Raw genomic sequence first — 7,356 nt, forward strand, 5'->3', positions numbered from 1 at the left:
TGTGGAGTACATGTATTTATGACAACGATACGTAATTTAAGTGGAAGGAAGCTGGAGCACAAGCTTAACACTTTTATTGGAGCTGGGCCAAAAATTACTTGTCTGCTACAGGATGTACTTTAAAGTATATCAAAATCTGGCTGACCTTGGTAGTTCAGGATTTAATCTGTAAAATCAAAATGGGTTCAAACTGCTTCTCATTCCATGAACATTTTAGAAATTGAAAAACAGTATCAATTCATATCAGAATACAGCAAAGGTTTCTCCTAGGAATGAAAAAGTGAAGGAAGAGGAAAAACATACTCAGAGTACAGGGTAGTAGTCTGAATCAGATAAATTTAAGAGTAAGAGTAATCTTTAGGTGGTCATATCCCTGAGGACTGCTGCGAACTGGTCTCATATAACTGAGTGGAAAAACCATCTTTCTTGAAATAGATACAGTCTTAAAAAATGATTGTTTTGAAAAATGCATTTTCTTGGAGGAGAAGGAATTGCAGCAGAAGTGAAGTTTCACCTTTAACCTTTGTAAATAGCTCTACTTTAAGTTCGGTAGATCTTACACACAAAAACAAAGCTGCAGTATGTGAGCATGGGTGATTTTTTTTTTTTATTATTATTATTTCAACAACAATAAACTAGAGATTTCAGTAAGCATGCTCAGAAGCTTTACTTTTAAAAGTATTGAAAATTTTATATGAGTATTGTACTAGAGGGATTCATATTTCTATTAACATTTCAGGAGCCAAAAGTACTTATTTTCCCAATAGATATTTTATATTCTTCTCTTGGCTGGCTTAAATGAAATATTTTTCTTCAATGTTTAAGAATGTAGATCAAGGGAAAAATTGTTTTTGTTGCTGTTTCTGTTTGTTTGTTTATTTTTTCTTGTGGACTGAAAAGAGCTTTCATTTGACTTATAAATTTAGGACAAAGCCAGCAAGTAATCCAACCTACTGCAGTCTCAGTTGCATACTATTTAGATTGTCACATTCACAGAAAAATAAATACTTTGGCAGCTGCATTTATCTTTCCTACAGCTCTGAATAATTTTAAAAGAATTTTCAGGATGCAGTTAAATTATACGGATTTCAAATAACTTTCAAAATTTTAGGTTGTGAATATAGCTTATTTGATGAAGAGATGGATCACCAAGTCATTAGACAGGGATGGGTTGAGAATACTTGACCCTTGGCAAAATTACCTTGTCACTTCTGCGTGTATCAAAGATGGATCTGACTGTGTTATGCTCTCCATTATGGCATCACTGCTTCCCGTTGCTTAATGAAAGCAGAAAAAGTCTACCTAAAATATTCTCCTCTGTCAAAAGTTTTAATCTTGTTTCTATGCAAATAATGCGTGTGCACAGCCACTAGAGCTACTGCCATTAACTAGGGATAAACCTCGAGCTTTCAGCTCTGGAAGTATAAATCTGCACAATTGGAGCAAAAGCAGCAATTCTGTCACATACAATTAAATAAGAGGCTGCTATAGTCACTGTTACTAACCTCGGGGAGGGGGCAAATCTGCATGCATTAAACATTTTTTGTTATATTGAATATAGAGGTGCTAGAGACTGCATTTGATCAGTATAAAAGGGTAAGAATCAAGAGATGAGACGTTGCATGAAGAGACGTTGCACATACCTTTGCTTGCAAGCATGTCTGTCTCACTGTTGATTTCTTCAGCTGTGCTACTGTCATTAACTACCATAGCTGTGTTATTCAAAATAAATAGACCAGAAATCGCAATTGCAAATGAAATAATTAAAGTCATTACTGTTTTGCTGAATGTTAAAAGGCTAATTGTTCTATGTGCACTTACTGAAAGCCTGTATCTTTTTATGTGAAGCAGTGAAAGCTTACTTAAGTGCTGCAAATGTGCCCCAGATGATCAAACTAGAGACCCTACACAGTGGAGAAAACAAAAAATAACATTTTTCTCTCAGGTCTCCAAATGATGAAATCTTGATTTCAGGGGACGTCTGTCTGGAAATGCCTGACAAATAACCCATCGCATTGATATTCTGTCAGAGCATTCTGCTGCTGAAGATACAGGGGTAAAACAAATAAATCCCTTCACTAAGGAGCAAGCCAACATCAAGACTGTACGCTGTGTTTGCAAGGTCAGCTCCATGTTCTCTATAGACACATCTGTTTATAAGTGCTGTGTTCAAAAACAAAGCCCACTATTGATTCACATGTGCTAACAGCAGATACTATCACACCGAAACCAAAATAATAAATCACATGAAGCATCCTTCAAAGGGAGAGCTGCATTCTGCAGGGTTAACTCCAGAGAAGAGAAAAGCAGTACCAGCGTGGAGGCAAACATTAAAACAGACACTGGAAAAGCTTTGAGGAACACTTGTGCTGTCAAACGGGAAGAGTCCAGAAGTCACGGTGCTTTTTCCATCTGTCTTCCCTTTCCAAACAACCCCCATGTCTCTAGCTGTCATTCAGGTTTTATGCACTCCATTATATTCTCCAGTGCCTGAACTGAAAGAATCCCTCATGCTAACTTTTAGGATCTCTATCCTTCTCTGCCCCTTTCAATTTATTTAAGTTCTGCCTGTGTTCTGGCAGAATTGAAGTGATGTGCTGCCCAAGCATGACTGGATCCCATATCATCTGCTTGATAACTATATCTTATCCATATAGGTGTATTACCTTCATGAATATACAGATTAAAACCTGTGTGTGGGTCTGTTTAGCTGACCAAACATTCACTCATTACCTTCCCCTTAATCCTGGGACAGCCTGAATGATGTTACCAAACTTGGAAGTGCCTTTCAAAGGGAAGAAGACAAATCAACAGGGTTTATGGTTCTGCAACATCACAAGAAGGCAGATGATCTTCCTTCTAAGACACCAATAAGCAGGTTATGGGAATCAGCCTTACGTCCTGAATTCTACAAAGCATGTTTTCAAATTAAGGAGAGAAGAAATGCTTCTGGCAGAGAGCAGTAGTTTAAGATGTAGCTGCTAGGTTTGAAAGAGAAAAGGATCCTTTTCCTCTGTTGCTATTGATAATGTTGAGTTGTTTCACTCTTTTATTTGAGAGGGAAAAAAAATAATAAAAAATTTTAAAAAAGCTGCTTTTGAAATGTTACCTCTGACTTGTAGTGGAAACCACTGGTGTTCAGGATTAGGCACAAACAGCCAACTGCAACACACTAATTGGGTAGGGCAAAACGGGTGACACTATCAACCTGTGCTGTATGGGAGTACTCAGTGTACACCTTGCCAGTTTTGTTGTCTCATTAAATTAAAGTAAATTAAATCACCTCTGAGGTCTCGATGTTAGGAATGTGCACAACAGAGATTTGTCTATGCTTTAAATTCTGCATGAAGCATGGATAAGAGGAGTGTGCCTTTGCAGCGCAGTTTCATTGATGTGAGGGCTGGCATTCATGTCAGGTTTTCTTTAAGGATACTTGAATGACTCTATTTTTAGATTTCACTGTGATCTTACTTCATCAGATATTGCATGCATAATGCATCATCGACAAGAAAAAATGTAATCATAGCATAAATCATCCAAAATATGCTACAAGAAATCAAAGTCCAAATTGCTTTGCTTGAGTAAATAGATTCTGCCTTTTAATTCCTAGATACAGAAGGTCTCTATGGGGGATGCTCCCCAGATGTGCAGCTGATTGGGGAATGTGAGTTACAGGGTCCCTCAGGTTTAGTCCCAACCATGAAACATCATCACTTTTCAAACTGAAAGCAACTTCTACCACTTCAGCTCTTGCTTATGAGAAATTTAGATGAGAATTTGGGTATCTTATATAAATAATTCAGATAAAGTACAGCGCCTGACTGATTGAAAAAAAAAACAAAAAAAAAAAAAAAAAAACAAAAAAAAAAAACACTTGCTGATCATTCACATATTCCAAACCAAAGAAGAAAAACTTGTAAAGCAATTTCTTTGCAGTCCCCCATGACCCAGTAAGTAAACCCTTCACAGGCACAGGAGGCTCAAATGCTTCCAGTTTCATTGCCAGCAGCAAAGAGTAATTACCTGGGTCTGTGTCCTTTTATTAAAGTGTTAAGGAAATAGAATTAAAATCAGACATGTTACTGAACAGCAGTGCGCCAAAAGGGAATTAACAGACCTGCTTTCTGGCTGGGAAGACTTTTTACGTGTTGCTGTTGTTGTTACGGATAATCCATTTAATCTAGCTCTATAGCTTTGAAAATAGGTCAAATATGTTATTTGTGGAGAGGAGATTTGGGGAGGGAGGGCATATTCCTTTCCCTGTAGCTTACACTGATATGACAGCACCAGCCAGTGCAGCTAGACAAGGCTCAACTGTGCAAGCAGATGGCTGCTCCTTCTTTCCTCCTCTCTGGGCAGCAGAGGCAAGAGCAGCTCATGATGTGCTCTGTACAGGGACACCCCTGGGCATAAAAGAAAGCACCCAGGGGCTGGGGGAGCTCTTGCTGCTAAATAGCCATTCTAGGTTGGATGGGTGAGCCAGATCTAGACAGCAGGTGAGCCAAATCTAGAGAGCAGGTCAGCAGCTGGACTTAACCATCTTAACATCAAATAAAGGTATCATTTCATCTGAGGGCTGTAACTAAGACAGCAGACATATTTTTTTCCTGACCTCAGTGACTCTTATTCACTTTTTTTTTTTTTTTTTTTTTTTTAAATCTTTTACAGGGAGAAGCTTCCTCCTTCACAATCTGCTCAGTCTGGAAGATCCTTTTGTGTTTCTCTGGTTCATTGAACCATTACATTTTATCTTCAAGTTATTTCTTTCCTTTATTAGGCTTTTTATTTCTTTTTCTCCTGGGTTATACATCTTTGTTTCCACAGTATATAATTGAGCAGTTGAATATTCATCGTTAGTCTCTAGAGTCATATAAAGATCTCCAGAGCATGACAAAAACCTCCTTGGGTGTGTTTTGGTTAGATTAGAGACAAAGAACTAAATGGTGCTGGGAGATGCAATACCTCCCATTAGTTTAAAAGGAATGGGAGAGGGAACATTTATCTTTCCACAGGGGAAAGGAAGAAAAGGCTTTGGGGGAGTGAGGGAGAAGGAGAAGGAAGAGGAAGGAAGTAGACAGGCAGCTAGTGAGAAGGGGAAAAGCGGGTTACTTCAGTGCAGACACTGCGATGTGAAATCATTTCTATCCTGACACCATGGGGTTGGCTGAAGGCATTGCATCACTGCTTGGTGATGATGTCACAAGTTGCAGATTTTCAGAGAAGCAATGGTAGAGAATTCAAAGAATTAATTTCTTAGTCAGCCAAGCATACCTGCCAGGAGTACAACTCTCCCTGTGAGAAAAGAATAAAAAAAAAAAAAAAAAGCTTTGAATAATAATTTTACCTGTGGTAAAAGTAGTGCTAGCAGTGCTTCAGCCAGCCCAGTTGTTAAAGTAAAGAAGATTACATGCGTCTGAGCAAAGTATCATCTACTTCCCTCATTAGAGGCATGATTTCATTCCTTGGGGATCCCAGTCCCACCAGGGCATGAACTTGAACCAAGGGAAGGCTGCCTGTATTCTCCTACCATGCCTGCTTTGAGCCCTGGATCAGTAGGCTGATTTTCCCAGGCTCATTACAGAGGCAGCAGGAACAGTGGCAGTCCCAGAAGGCAGTTCAGAGCATCTGGAGGTCCCATCCCCAGCACTGACTAAACTACTACTGTAGTTTATTGAATGAATAAACAGGCTAAGAAAATGTGGATTTACCAAAACCATGCATTTTTCCTTAATAAAGTGCATGATAGAGGGATTTAAACACTTTTGGATTTGTCAGGCAAACACTCTGGTTGGTTGTAGTAAATACTTCCAATATTCTCATTTAGCAGGGCATCAGTTTGACCTTGTACACTTTTCACTACATGAAATACACCCTCATGACTGTGGTCATGACACTAGGCTAGATCTATACCCAGGGATGCAATGGTTATTTAAAGGCATTAAGAGGAGAGAAAGAAAGGCTCCAACCTTCCTAGGGTGGTGTAAGAGCATTTCCTGAGTGGGCTACAGCTGGACTTAAGTGCTGGGTAAAACTGAACACGACTGTCCTCTCCACTCCCTATTGCTATTGCTTACACCATGACACCTTTCTGGTCTCTTTGCCCAGACCCTTCCACTGTGCATAGACCAACTATATGGTTGGTCTATGGACAGGATAATCCTGTCAAGGACCTGTGCAGCTAGATACTCTTTCACATATGCTACAGTTATGTTAAAATCATCAGAAGGGTTTTGTCCTGGTTTTAGTTAGAACAGAATTAATTTTCTTCCTAGTAGCTGGTGGAATGCTGTGTTTTGGCTTAGGATGAGAAGAGTGCTGATAACGCCCCGATGTTTTAATTGTTGCAGAGCAGTGCTTATACCAAGCCAAGGACATCTCAGCCTTTTGCTCTGTCCTGCCAACAGGCACGCTGGGGGTGCAGTAAGAGCTGGGAGGGGACAGACCCAGGACAGGTGACCCAAACTAGCCAAAGGGGTATTCCATACCATCTGACGTCATGCTAAACAATATATAGGGGTGGCTAGCCGGGGGGAGGGGGCCGGACTGCTCGGGGTTAGGCTGGGCATCGGTCAGCGGGTGGTGAGCAATTGCATTGTGCATCACTTGTTTGTACATATTATTATTATTTTCCTATTATCACCATTGTAACATTATTGTTATTATTGTTATTATTATTTTGTTATTATTATTTTCCTGTCTTATTAAACTGTCTTTATCTCAACTCACGGGCTTCACTTTCCATTTCTCTCCCCCGTCCCAGAGAGGGAGGGGGGAGGGTGAGCGAACGGCTGCGTGGTGTTTAGCTGCCAGCCGGGTTAAACCACGACAGGTTTGAAAACAGTTTTTTTACATTTGTGTACACAAAGTCCCATGGTGAACCTCCGCACTCACAAGTACAGATGTACAGAATTTACATACGGAGAGGCAACGGCAGGATGTATCCCCATGATCCTCCCCCTCTGTACATACCCAAAGTGATTTCCAGCACTTCAAAGCTGCCTGTAATGCTGTAAAAAGATAAAGCTCAGGACACATTGTCAGTAAAAATAAATAAATAAATAAATAAATTTGTGTTATAAAAGTCATATTAATTGCAAAGCAGTGCCTTATTGATGATGATCTGCTTGTATGACATTTCATTCATGGCCTTAGGGAGTTTTCAGAAACAATATATTTTAATGAGTCACTGTAATGACTTATAATCAAGTCAGAAAAAGATGTTTCCAGTAAAAGGCTGCATTGAATTTGGGAGCTCATATATGTTTCAGGAAATATCAAATATCTGTTGCTCATGTAATGATTTTTCACAAACCTAGTATGAAACTTTTCCTTGGTAACTGCTGTGTTAATGGAAAA

The sequence above is a fragment of the Netta rufina genome (genome assembly GCF_964035555.1).
Source record: "Netta rufina genome assembly, chromosome: 2".
NCBI lineage: Eukaryota > Metazoa > Chordata > Aves > Anseriformes > Anatidae > Netta > Netta rufina.